Here is a 14,724-nt window from a genome sequence, read left to right on the forward strand (position 1 = left end):
AACATTTTTGTTCTTTGATTTTTCCTAGAGAAACCTGAAACAACTGGTGTCCCGCAGCTCTCCCACTCCTTTGGAGAAAGCCAGAGCTGAAGGAATTGTACAATGGGAAGCAGAAGCTTCTAACACGGAGATGGTTCAATTTTAATTTGGGAATCCCATGGTTTTCTAGGTTTCTTGCTGAGGAGATGAAAGTCTTATACCCTTAGGACCTCTATTTCAAATATAAGGTTCATAGAGGTTCTGCAGCTAAGTGTGGATCCCAAGAGCCCTCAGTAGAGCTGTGGTTCCAGCTCCATAATGGGGAACATGGATATTTGGGATCCTTAGCTTTAACGTGATCTTGATGATAAGGTTGCGTCAGAGCAACAGAGCTTCCRGAGTCAGAAGGCAAGCTGGCAGGAAACAATGCACAGTTCCCAAAAACCTTCTTAAATTTTGGCAGGAACACTGGTTCATGAAAAATTGTGCCAATTTTGGAAAAAGTAAGAGTCATTAGTATGTCTCCAAGACTTTCATTTGTATTCCTAAATGACTGCTTTGAATTGCAAAAGCACACAATATCCAGGATTTTCTGATGGAGTCACCTCTGCTGTCATTATTATGGCTGTAGTCACAAGCTGAGTAGGGATATAAATAGGGCTTTATTCACCCTAAAACCTCAGCGTGAATATATTTGAGAGATGAAAATCTATCCCACAGGAAGAAGCCTTATTCTGGCCCTTAGTCCTCATAATGTCAGAGGAGTACTAGTAGAATGAATTAGCTCTCTATTTAAAAAAGTGGAATAAAACATTTGATAGAAAATATGAAACGAAAATGTGAATGCAAAACATGAAGTATGATTCTATTTCCAAGCAGTCTCAGATGCTTCTCTGCAGTGGTTATATAATTTAAAGGTTTTTGTAAAGACTTTTGTGGTGTGGAGGATTTGGTATTTTGAAATTTGGTTTCCTTCCAGTGTGGGATGAAAACCAGAAATGCTGCAACTCCCAGTGAAAGAGAATGGGCCCTGGATTTCTGTGTCAGTCCCACCTGGTTGTTCCAGTGGAGAGGACACGGGAAGCCTCAGATCTCTCGCCTTGGTTATCTGCAAAACAGGCTGCCCAGGTGAAACAGGGATATGGAAGGACCTTTGTGTTTGAAGGTCTCAGTTTCCTGAAAGCGTGGCTCCCTGCTCTGCTCCTCTCATTTGGGTGCTGTGGGACGGGGCCCTTGTCGAGAGGTTACGGTGCTGCCTGCCTTGCCGTCCCCTCAGCTCCTGGCTTGCCTCCCCTGCACAGCAGCCTGTCCTCGCTGCTCCCTGAGAGGCARTGAAGTTTCTTGGGAATTTGGCAGCTCTGAGTCCTTGGCAGGATGCCTTTCTGGGTGTGCGTGGAGGGGCAGGTGAGCTGGAAGGAGTCRGGGCACACTCGAGCATCTGCCGCCTGAAAAGGAGCCTTTTAGGTCCCCGTTTGGGTTCTCCTGGGACATAGCTAGAATCAAACTGGTTTTGTGGCATGTTTCAATATCAGAAAAACTACCATGTTCTAACAGCAAAAAATTCATTTTTTTTTTTCAGACCATCCCTATATTTTTCCTCCTTTAGTGTCTATTCAGATAAAAGTAGTAAGCACAAGTGATAAATATATATAATGAAAAACAGCAACAAATAAGAAATTCTGGTGAATTTCTGGGTTCAACACGGTTCTCCAAGAACAACCTCCAGAAAGTATTTTAAAATACTTCTGGAGAACTTTAAGCAATTTCTTCAAGCAGTGTTTTCTAAAAATAGTTTAGGCAGTAATGACACATGCTTACTCGACAGATCGGTTTCTGACTTTACTCAATATTTGCTTACTTTGACAACACATTTTACACTATCAGCCTTTCACAGCCAGTAGCACTAGCATGGAGTGAGATGAGTGCTATTCCATTTTTAGTGCACCACTTAAAGAATCATTTCCGAGGCTCCCCTTGGAATGGCAAGTTTTCGTAAAGCCAGTGAAGGAAAATAAGTTCCCATAGGAAAACACTATTATTTTTCATTAGAGATAATACTGGTGTTGATGGACAGAAAGAATTAAGTGTCATTCTTAGATCTCAGGTTGTAATTAAAAGTACATATGTATTCCTTTATGAATTCAGCACATTTGAATTTGACAAGGCACAGTCTAGGAGTGGAACTGCACCTTGCAGTATTTCCTAGAGGTATAAAGGAGTATTTCATAGAGCTTTCTTCTGTGTTCTAGTAAAGGAGAATAGAACTTGGTCTACCAACACATGAGGCTGGGACAGCATTCGCATGATGCCATAACTTATTGTACATTCGTGTTCGATAGTTTGGGCACTGCTTACAGACTTGAAATATCCTTTACACTAACTGCTAAGTTTTATAAGTAGCTTTCGATTAAGCTCGTGCTGACTTAGCCCATTGCTGCCCCTTCAATAGCACATGCTGAAGCCCAACTTGGGCTGTCAGTCTTGTGATAAACCGGACTGAAGAACTGATACAGCTGGGAGAAAAGTCACCCCAAACATTAGGGGGAACACTGATAGAAGTAGTTTCTCAGCAGGATCTACTGAAATAGTTACACAGATGTTTGTGAGGCACAAAGTGTGAGGGAGTGAAGTGGTGGGAATTAGAAGCTTGTGGCAAAAGGTATGGAGGGTTAGTGACTGCTTACCTTAAGAAGTACTGTCACTGAATTAACCATGGCCCAAGACTTCTGGCAAATTAAACTCCATACAGATTGGCTGTGAAAATTGGCTTCTAATGTGTGTGTAAACTACTCCCCCAACAAAGCACAGTTTTTTTTAAGGCAAAAGTAGAGGCCTTAGCTGGGATCACAATCTCATTTACACGTGTCAAATAGCATTTATATACTTCTGGAGTAAGATTCCTTCTCACCCCTGGAAGTGTCAGAGCGTTTGGTTGAGCAATGTGGTTCAGCATTCTTCTTGCAGTCACAAGCCCCAGAAGTGCCGGGAGTGCACATACCCTGGGCCCCTTGGCTTTGTGTTGCAGCTCAGAAGTATATTCTTATGTAGGCTTCAAAAACAGGAAGTGACATTTCAAGTAATTACAGATTTACTGTGAGTACATGGCTGATCCCTCTTCATTGTCCCTGCTTTCCTGTTTGAGCCTGAAGGAAGTGGCCAGAGTGATGGGGGAAGGGAAACCTCGCTGCATTACTTTTCTGACTACATCCTACATTACTTAGGGGAAGAGTGATGAAAACTATCCAAAACCCTGCCAAGGGCTCACAAGAAATATTTGACATCTCACCTACATCAACAAGCAGGAGTTAAAGGTTAAATTGCACACAACCCAAGCATTTGGAAAAAGGATGTGTTTTTGTCATCAGCCTCTGTTGGGTTCTGGTATAACAGTATATAACAGCAGAACAGGTTCTGAGTTATCAGGAAAATACACTTTGGCTTAGTGCAATTATCTGTGAACATGAATAGAATCAATTTGTTCTATGTGTTTATATTTTCATATCCAAATGCCCTTTTCAACTCCATGGCCATTGAAATGTTTACACGAGGAGTGGACAGGGTGGACATCACTTGGTACTCTCTTTGCCTATGTRCATGTAGATGTGAATTATTACACCAATGCTGTGATTTTCCATGTAGTATTACCTCTTACGGTATCTGTCACTATGGAATTAGACAATCATCAGCACTGTCTCTTGCTCTCATATAATCTGTGGAAGTATCAGTTACTTCTAAGTATCCAGACTACCAATGTGTTTTCCAAGATAACATGTTGGTGTTCTGCAAACTGAATCAAAGAAATACTATCTTTGTTACTGAATGCCAAAACACTGCAGAAGCTAGTTAAGTCTATATAATTCTAATACCTCAATGGTTATACTTCAGGAAAAGTGATTCTGCTGGCCTTTCCTTCTCTCATCTGTAGAAAATCAGCTGACTTTGAAAGGATCTGCCACATGAACTCACGTATTAAGGTTCTTTCTCATTTAATCTCTAGTCAGGCTCAGTGGGAATTTACCTGGGCAAAGACTCACCCTCAGAAATGAATATCAGTCTTCTCCCAAGGTAATGAATATAATGTTGTATGTTGTTACAGTATTGTTTTTGTATGTATTACCCAGCCATCAGCTGTTTGGGATCTATATCACTTAGCTTTAGCAGTCTAGAATAGGTACGCCAAACCAGTTGTTTGTGTTTCCTTTACCAACAGTGCAGAGGCATAGGAACTAATAAGACAATTTACCTTACATGCTTCTTTAGATGGCTAGATTATCACTGATTATAAAGGAAACCTATATAAACAGTTTTTACTAGATTTCTAATTTTTAGATGGCTAATGCTTAGTGAGTTGAATCTTGCTAAGAACTGGAATTCCTGGTTTTTGCCCATTTAAAATTAAAAATAACTTTGGGACAAGAATTAAAGGCCAGCATTAATCCTCTGTGAATGTGTCCCATTCATTAAGAAAAAATGTACCAGTACATAATCATTCATAGCACTCAGTATTATAGTCCAACAAGTTGTAGCATGAATATAAACATTGTGCTGGCAGGGAAAGAGTGACTTTTGGAAATATTCCTCTAAGAATAGGCAAAGCTGCCAACAACACCTGCAGAAAACAAAATAAAGTAGAACAATACATCAAATTAATGTTGTAGCATAGGCTTGTATTGTGGTGTCCTAGTCATGTTTCTGTGTTCTGCGGGGCTAGAGGTTATCAACATTTATTTAGTTGTGTGCACGAAACAATATGCGTTGAGATACAGATATTCTGCCAGTAGTCCTCATTTGTAAAATGAAAGAGTCTGGAAGTTATTCTAGGATGCTTGATTATTTTATTTTTAGATAAGTCCTTCCTCATTGGCTGTGTTGGGTTCCTCCATTCACTGTTAAAAATATTTTGCCTTAATGATTTTCTCTTTCCTGCACTTATTGTGACTCAAGTCACAAAGGTCAGAGGCAAAGACAGAGGTACTACTGAGCAAAAAGACTAGATCCATATGCTGAAGAGAAGGAATGAAGATGATTGATCTGAGGTTTATATACCATTATCTCCTTATATTAATGTCTCCTACTCCTTTATGCCCAGTTATATACATTCACATACGTTTAAGTTGCTGCAATGGTGACAACAGAGCCTTCCAGCAGAGCTGAAGAATCTGTTTGAGTTTTTCAGGTTGGTGTTTCCATTTTCTTCTCTCACACCTCTTTTGGGTTTCTCCCTTGCTGCTTCAGTCTCTTACTTCACAGTCCTTCCAACAGGGCATACTGGGGTAGGTCCTGCATTGCACACCTTACTGTTTAAAATGTAGGACACTCTCCTGACAGGTAAGAGATCAAAACCTTCCTCCAAACAGGATAGAGGAGATGTAAACCTATTGTTTTACATCCTAGATGCTCATTTGACCACTGGACTTAGGTATGGAGAGGGACACTGGACATGGTATGGGAGAGGGAGAGAAAGACACAGGCAGCTGGCAGGAGATTCTGGGAAAAAAAAAAAAAAAGGAAAAGCAATTATGCAAAACAAAACTGAAACTTTCTGGCTATACCAGCAAATGAATCCGTCTGTTATCAGAACAGCCCACTTACGCAGTTTCTTAGAAATATAAGCAAGATCTCCACTTTATTCACTATTCTTTTGGCTAAAACCACAGACTGACCCTTCACCATCCCTCATTCCAGGTGTTAAACATTGCAGTTGTGKTTTTTTTTTTTTCTCATTTCATCTCTTCATTAATTCCTTATGCCTACTCAAAGGAAATGGAAACAGGATCAGGGCATATGGCCAAGAACATTGGCAAATGCCCTCAGCAGATGTGAGTCTGCAGAGACAGGCAGTTAATGATAATTCAGACAAAAGAGGCCATTGGTGGAATTGTATATAAAGTCTTAAGGCTGAGAGGTGTTGGCTGGCCTTGAACTATTCCTGCATGAACCATTTCGCTCCACTTGTAACCTTAAGTTTCCTTGTGTACTCTGAGGGTCCTTGATGACCATTTTATAGGGTTGAGGAAGGAACTGGAATCAAATACATCAGTTTAGCCTCTGGATTAGGACGAGTTGGTATAAGGATGAAGTACTGAGAGCAAGCATGAACTGAGCCTCAGCTTTCAAAGGGAGCAATACTTTAAAATAATCAGTGCTGTGAGACTACAAAAGAGGCCACACAGTGAACAGAGATCTCCCCAGGCCTTCCCCCCTTTTTTGCAGAGTTCTGAAAATAGTGATCGTGGATCCAGGATCCAGAAAAATCTGTACCAGCAAACTCCATGGAACTGTGCATCTTCTGCCCACTGGCTACAAATTCGGCTGAACCTGATCAGTTGGTGTATTTTCAGTGGAAATATCAGTTCTCGCTTACCAGACTCCATATGTGGTCGGAATTCTACCACGTGGTTCAGGTGGAAGTTCTGAACTCTTAAGCAATTGATGACCAGCACATTCTCCTTGATTAGAGCTTTATTGTTAAATGAAGCTTTGGTGTCATCAGTGTATTCACCATCTAAAATCCATATCTACAATACCATGTGAAATATAAACCATATTTTTCCAAGAAAGCTTAACTGTCTCCTGCTATTTTAAAAGAAAAGCTCTTCAAGTTTTAGTATAGCTGCCACTTTTAGGCCAAAACTATTTTCTTAACATGCCGCATTTGGAACGGTGGAGGAGAATGTCTCTGCTTTGACAGGACTGTCATAGGCAGTTGCAAAAAAGTTGCTCCTTAGAATAATATATATAATACATCTCAGTTACAATCGGAAAAAAAATCTTTTTTAAATTTGAATATGAATACCAGTACGTACTACATTATTAACAATCTGTTTCCCCAACAAACAATCTGACATCAAAATGTTGTTTTTCATATCCTTGTGGCCCAACCATTCAGTAACACCTTGTCATTGTGTTATAATTTTAGAATGTCTTGCATGCTCGGTTCAGTCACTCAGTTGTGATGGGATACTAGCTGAATTCTACAGACATCAACTGCTCTGTCCCTTGAACTGTGACCTTAAACAACCAAGCTTTTTCCTTCCCCTTGGGAATCATGTGATTGCACTCTCAGCGGATAATTTTTCCTGGATTCTTTTAGCTATTTCCTACACAGGAAAACCGTCCTGTTATCTCACTTTAAAAGTTTACTAATGAGCATTTGCATAGTTTTTAAAAAATGTATGTGTCTTCTTCCCCTTTATTGCTTATCTGAAAACCCATGCTTTAGAAGAAGTAAGAAAGGAACACAGATGTACTTTTTTCACACAGATTAGAAATAAGCAGTGTTAAGTATAACAATGTAGCTGTTAATCAAGAAAATCCACTATAATATAAACAAGTAAAATACTTAAACAGGAAAGTACCACTGGCATTTTTCACCAGAAGAGAAATAAACCACAATTTAAAGTCATCACACAAAATGTTCCGTAGTCTCGGATTGTGAATTTCAACATGAAACTATTTTCAGTATGAGTTAATGTTTTTTTGTTCTCTTAGCCCCACACAGTGATATAGGTAACATGCTTTCACAGATTCACATCTTTATCTGGTGCTCTGCTAAATTAATAATCTATAAGTTAAATATTAATGGACTTATACAGCGTGATTAAAAATAATAAGAWTTTTTATAGATATAAGTGTGGCACAGAAAAGGCTCTTGTATAAAGCATAACTTTAGGAGACTAGTTTGTCTATCATCATCTAGATGGTTACATTTTAACAACTGATCAACCCCTGGACTGATCAGTTAACCATTTATTAATACTTTTACCGGTATTTTACAAACTATTTTAAATGAGCCTTTATAGATCTTGGTGATATCAGAATTTCTTTAAAAAAGGCTGGAGATCTATTATAATTGCATTGACTCTGCAGATGGCCATGAAACATCTCATTCTAAGTGAAATCAGGCATTTCTGCTTTAGATTTCTACTATGCCTTCCAGTCAAGAAACTTATTTTACAGTGATTAATGTACATTAATTGATTAATTACAATGATTAATTACATCTGTCAAGTACTTTAGCAAAATCCATCTTATATTACTTCTTTTTCCTCCGCTTCTTGCAGATGGAAACACGAAATATATTTCTGCAGTTACATTTTCTTAATAAAACACTTCAAGATGGCTTTCAAAGGCTCATGAGCTACACAAAGTCCTCAGAAGCAAAGAYAGATTAAACTAAATACTGCCCTCAACTACTCTGATTTGTAACTAGATTAACCCTGAATTTTTTTCCACTGTATCTGACACAGGAATTTGACTCAACATCACTCGCATATTGCCTTGTGTTCCTGTGCTACTGAAAGCTAGCATCCTTATTGTTAAATAAAAAGCAGTAGACAGGTATTAGAGATATCAATTCATATTTTGCCTGAAGAAGTGGATTTTTTTGTATGCAGAGACTTGGCCTGTTCATTGTAAATATAATTACATTAAGATAACCTTACACTTGCTTATAAAGAAGTGCATCTTCCCTGTGTTGAAAGAATGAAAAGAGTTGAAAAGAGTCATATATTTCTGTATACAAACAACAAAGGGCTCCAATGAACCAAAATTCTAGTTTGAGCTAATTTGTACTTCTAAGAATGCATATTCGCCACACTTTCATTAATTGCAAAAGTGATTATCATATGAGTAGCTGCTGACATATTATACATAAGCAAATTCACTCTTCAATCCACATGCCACTTTCAGGTCCCAAGAGATGGAGATTCATAAAAGAAAGCATTTGTTGCAAGATTTTCCTTTGTGAGGTTCACAAATGACTGCTTTCTCCTGTTTTCCCCCCATAGATTATGATTACTTATGTTTCCAGCTATCTGACTGCAAGTCCAGGATCCTAGGGCTGTTTTACAAGTTCTGAACTGAGTGACTTCATATTCTTCTTGCCTGCCTATGCAATTCTTTTACTGTAGTCACTCTCTTATTCAGCTCCAGGGAAAATGAAGAAGTTCTTAAGAACTGTAGAAAATTTACTTCATCAAATCTCAGTGAAGTAATGATACTGGTGGGATGGGATGGTTTTGCCATTACTGGAAAGGTAACAAGATTCACTTGGTAACATAACATTTTGTTTAAGCAAATGTGCCTTTTTCACCTACTAATGACCTATCCTGAATGATCAGAAGATGAGCACTAGTAACTACTTGTCTTTAACCTCAGGTAATAAAAAGCTTTGTTTTTCAGGAGTGAAGGTTCTGCATATGGTATCGATGCATTACGCTAGCAGGGTATAAAATTTATTTGTTATACACCAACTGTTCACTAACATGCTCTTCCATTTTTCAACAAATGTAGCAAGAAACTTTTCAAATGATATAAGATTGGTGAAATTTCCTATGTTTTCAAAAGTAAGGCAAAAGACAAAAAATTTTCTTCATTTTTTATCAAAGCATACCCTTTTTCCTATGCTAAAGAGGCACTGTCTATCAGAAAGATCTTCATCTGCTTGATACTTATACAGAGTATGAAAAATTTGTCTCCTGACTATTTCTGGCCAAAAGTCCATAGATACTTTTGATTTTCCAGCAGCAATAAACAATTCAAAAATTCTGTTGTCACAGCTCCAGAGTTCAAGTCATTTTTCCATGAACTATAAGCCTGGACAGATTACAATGTTCATGATGTGCTACTCTTTCTCACACAAAAGTCTCTGATCATATTGGGAAGTTTTCTGCCCCGCCTATTTTACAACATCTTTTGAACAAACAAAAAAAATTGAACTTCCTCAATCTTTCACTGTAGTTCCTTGAATCAGTCTTGCAGCTTTATCTGAACAATTTCCAAGYTGTCAGCTTTCTTGTTAAAAAGAAAGTGTTGATACCAGATCTGGGAAGATTATCCCAGTGAGACGCTCTGTAATTTCTGTAATGAAATTACTTCCCTCTTCCCACTTCCAGGTTTCCTGCTAATGCATCTGAAAAATGCATTTAGCTTCTCACACAGGCAGCATATGTTCAGATAAGCTTTTCAGTGTTGCTGCTTTCCAGGATTCAATCTTCTACCTTAACAGTGTGCCCTGCATAGCATTTAGCTATATTAAATTTATGTTGCTGAAATGAACATGTCTTAAGAAGTCATTCAAACAGGCCTACATAAAGGCTGTGTAAATATAATTTCACATCTCAGTTACCTTGCCAGTGAATTATAGTGATAATTGCAGATATTGCTAAGAGTTTATACATTTTCCTCAAATTTTTGATAAAGGCATTGATTAACAAACTGAATAGATCCCTTTAGAAACACCCATTTCCCCTTCAGAGCTACTTTTTGTGATATATCAGCTACCTAGGTCTTCCACAAGACAACTTTGTTTCCATTCTTTGTGTTTCAATACTTTTCTGATGGCCATCCATCCTAGTCTTTCCATGATGTTGCCTGTGGTGGATGTTAGCTTGCCGTTCTTTTTACTACTAATGCAAAGCAATTTACAAAGTGCTTAACATCCTCTCTGTCTTTTGAGGGAATAGAAATTATTTAATTTTCACTGGAGGWTGAACATATTCCAATTCAAATCCTTTCCAAATTCAGTACAAAGATGTTATTATACAAATTATTTTGTCTGTGGCCATCACCAGTTAACATGATCAGTAGTTTTACCATATTGATTAAATTGATCTCCAGATCTGGAGTTAAGAAGGGATTTCCCCCCGTATAAGATTGACAGAAACTTTTGTATGTTTTTGAGGCCTTTCACATATGGAATGGGTGGAGTAGACATTTTGATGAAGCATGCTTAACTRTTTCAAGAGCATGGATGCTCTTGGTGACTTCGGAAGACCACATAATGGTAGAAGTAATTCCTTCCAGTTCTTTATACTTAAATCTCTCTTTCTAGTCTATTTTTGCCTTCAGCTTTGAGAAACTGAATCTTTTAAAGCACCCAGTATGTACATTAGTCAGAACTGTGTTCTATTTTCACATGGGGAAAGCATCAGTTAAATTCTATCTACTTTGACTTACGCAGCACCTGAACCCCCTAAATTGATGTTCTGTAGATTAACGCATTTTTTTCCTGTATGCTTTAGCAGCTAAGGGACTGCTCTTTCTATTTCCTCATCCTATTCCATAGCCTATTAGTGTCTTAGCATTATCCCATTTTGTGAGTTATAATTTAATACATAAATTAGTATACAATCAAGATCTTGTTCCTGAATTGTCTGTAACTCTAAACCATATAATATCACTGCTGTCTTTCTTAAATCATCTGTAACCATTGAGTTTAATATCYAGTCATGTGAGTCATACCACTGCAGTTGAGTAATACCAGCTAGCTCAAATTTCTTTTCCTAAATTTATATTTCTAATTCTCCTGACTCCTAGAACGGTTATAGGAACAAAGGTTGTTTTTCTCTCTCCAAGTCTTGATGTTTCAGTCCTTTTATGTTTGTTCATATGTATTTCCAAGTTCTTCTGCACAGCCTAGAAATTACCTAGAATGTATTTTCCTTTTTACAGAGATGGAAGTAGTCCAAAAGCCGTCCATTCTATCCTCCTAGGAAAAGTGTCCCACGTTAACTGTTTTTCTGGAGTAGTTTCACTGAAATAGAGACAGTTCTCCTGGTTTATATTTCAGGTAGAATTGGCCCTGTTGCATGGGTATATCCAGCAGAGGATTAAACATAGGTAGGGGGAGCTAAAAGGAGAGAGTAACAAGAATGAGTGTCTATCCATATTTTCATTGATGGTAGCATTCATCTGGTGCAAAGAACCAGTTTCCTTACTGGATATAGGCAAGTGGTAAATAAGACTTACAATTTATACCTGGAATAGATGAAGTAGGAACCCCCTGTGAAACCAAAACGTTGTTATAGTAACAAGGAGACAAATACATCTTAAAATAGACAGTCTGATGAGCTGAGTTATTAACAGTCTTTTCCCACTTGATTTGAAGAAAAATGCAGTTCAAATGTATCCAGCTGGCTACTTAGCCATGTTTCAGGCCTCACAGTTCTTTAACTGATATTTTCAAATGTTGTTCTGAATGAGAACTCAGAAATCACTACTTCTGAAGAAGTCAAGGCAGGAGGAGTTGACTTTGTCATTGGGAGCTGGTGGAGGTTATTGATTACGCAGTTTCTTTGAGTTTGAAAGATCAGCATTGTAAATTTCTAAAAAAAGTAGTAACAAGGTCTAGCTGTGCTTTACACTTCTTACTGATTTAATAAAAAGGCTGTGTTTTTACAGAACTAAATTATTCCTGTACTGAACAAAGGGCATTGCATATGGGAGATGCTAGATACTGAGGAGGTTTAACACTTTGCAGAAGGGGACTATCACTCTTTCTACTTGGTGCACTCAGTGAAAGCTCTTTGACTTCTCAGTTTCCTTCACAGGCTCACTTAATAGAGACTGATGTTGAATTTCTAGAAGCATTATGAAAGTAGATATGAGCGGTGCTGGAACAGAACTTGTATACCTCATGTAAGCCTACTGTACTCATGAAAGAAGTCATCTTTGATTTGATGCATGACAATTTTGCGTATGTTAAAGTTGAAGATATATGTAAAGGTGACATCTGCACCTCTTCAGACATCTGCACAGCAGGGATTCTGAAGCTAGCGATCAATGAAGGGAAGAGGTACTCTGGTGATATTATGACATTCAGTCTCTGCAGCCCCAGAGAGGCCAAATGAGGTGTGTATGTGAGGGAACACGTGCATTGTCTTTTGTGGAGCACTGTGAAGGAGTTCTCTAAACACTGCAACTGAAGTAGCTAGCAGCAGCAAAACACAAATGTCTTTATGGTCAGCAACACAAACCACATGAGTGGTATCATTAGCTGCTCCTGCATAAATGGAAAGGGGAAGGAACTGGATGTGAAACACTCATTCTGTAGCAAAAAGGAAGAACACCTTGTGCACATAACATTTAAGGAAGATATTTATACAGTAAAAAAGTACATCCTTCTCTCTGTACACATCACCACTGTATAGAAAGATCTATTATTTTCAGGAAGAAGCTCTTTGGGACAGGTATTAGCTATGAGAAGGAAAAATGGACCTCTAATAGACCACATGCTCAGGAAGTTAGAAAACCTTATTGTATTTTGTTCCAGGTGGACCTCAGAGATCTGCATAGTTGTCAGGAGGGCCAAAGCATTCATAGAAATAATTCCTATTTTCTTCTGTCAATTATAAAACTTACTACTTGAAAACTTATTTTGATTTTTGTTGGCTATTCTTGGACAGAAATGTTTTGAAAATCATCCCTTCTCTGTTCCCTGTGCACTCATGATGTGCCTTTAAAAGCAGGCTTTTCTGCTTTGCTTCCCAAGGTAATAATATCCCTGTTATATAGATGTGATCTCTGCACATGAACTGACTATTCTTCAACAAGACCTCTTTCTTGCAGTTGGAATGTATCATTTTTAGGAAAATGAATTTGGATCTACCCTTTAATTTAGTTGAGTAATAGCTACATTTGACCAGGGCTTAATTAAACTATGATAACTCTAGACAAGCAACTGTATTGAATTGTCCTTCCCACGTAAATATTATGAAGAGCTTGCGTGAAACTTCTCTTCCTTGATTTTGTGCTTCATAAAAAATGAGCTAACTGAAGTTACAATAGGTAATGTTCTTCAGTCAAGGATCAGGTTCTGATTGCCTTCTTTCTGCTGAGTAGTATCCTTATACTTGCTAAATTTTCTGGCTAGTATTGAAGAAACATGAGTAGAAGAAGTGGTCCCAGTAAGAAGGGAAATGCATAGTATCTTATATGGAGAACTTCAAGTATGACAGAACCTAAGCATAGTAAGGAAGTTATCTCCAAGGCTGGAGATTCCACAACATCTCTGGGCAACCTACTTCAGTGTTTGACTACCCTCATAATGAATTTTTTTTTCCTAATATCTAATCAGAATTTGGATTATCTTGTGTCCCTTGTCTCTCATCCTATCACTGAGAAGAGTTGGGCTTCATCTTCTCTACACCCTCTCATTAGGGAGCTGTAGGCAGCAATAAGAGCCACAGTGGGCTCTCTATTGTTAAGGCTGAACAAAACCTGCTCTCAGCCTCTCTTTTTATGTCATTGCTCCAGCCCCCAGACCAGTTTAATAACTGTCTGCCAGGCTTGCTCCAATATGTCAATGTCTTTCTTGTRCTGTCTCCTGTTTTGGGCTCTTCAATACTGCAGGTGTGGCTTGAAAGAGGAGGGTTGCCACTTCCTCAACCTGCTGACTGTACTTATGCTTGTACAGCCCAGTATGCAGTTTGCCTTCTTTTCTGCAAGGGCACACTGCTGACTCGTATTCAACTCTTTGCCCACCACTACTCCCAAGTCCTGCTCTGAGAAGCTGCTTTCTATTCAGTCTGTTCCCAGCCTGTACTATTGTTTGGGCTATTCCATCCCAGATGCAGGACTTCACATTTGCCTTTGTTGAGCTTCATGAGGTTTCTGTCAACTCATCTCTCCAGCCTGTCAAGGTCCCTCTGAATAGTAACCCTGTCCTCCAATATATAAACGGATCCTCCTAATATCATGTGGAAATTGCTGAGAGCGCACTCTGTCCCACTGCCCTCATTAATAAAAACGCTGAAAAGTGTCRACCCCTGAGGAACTCAGCTCATAACTGGCCAATAGTTTGTACTGCTGATCCCAATCCTTTGAGCCCAGGCAAAGCTGTCAGTTGCTGACTCACCTTATTGTCCACCTGTCCAAGCCATACTTCACCAGTTTGTATACCATTATACAAAGATATGCAACAACAACACATCTCATAACTCCCTGGCATTTTTTTCTTCTGCA

This window comes from Apteryx rowi, unplaced genomic scaffold, assembly GCF_003343035.1.
Source record: "Apteryx rowi isolate R43461 unplaced genomic scaffold, aptRow1 scaffold_143, whole genome shotgun sequence".
NCBI classification, from domain to species: Eukaryota; Metazoa; Chordata; class Aves; order Apterygiformes; family Apterygidae; genus Apteryx; species Apteryx rowi.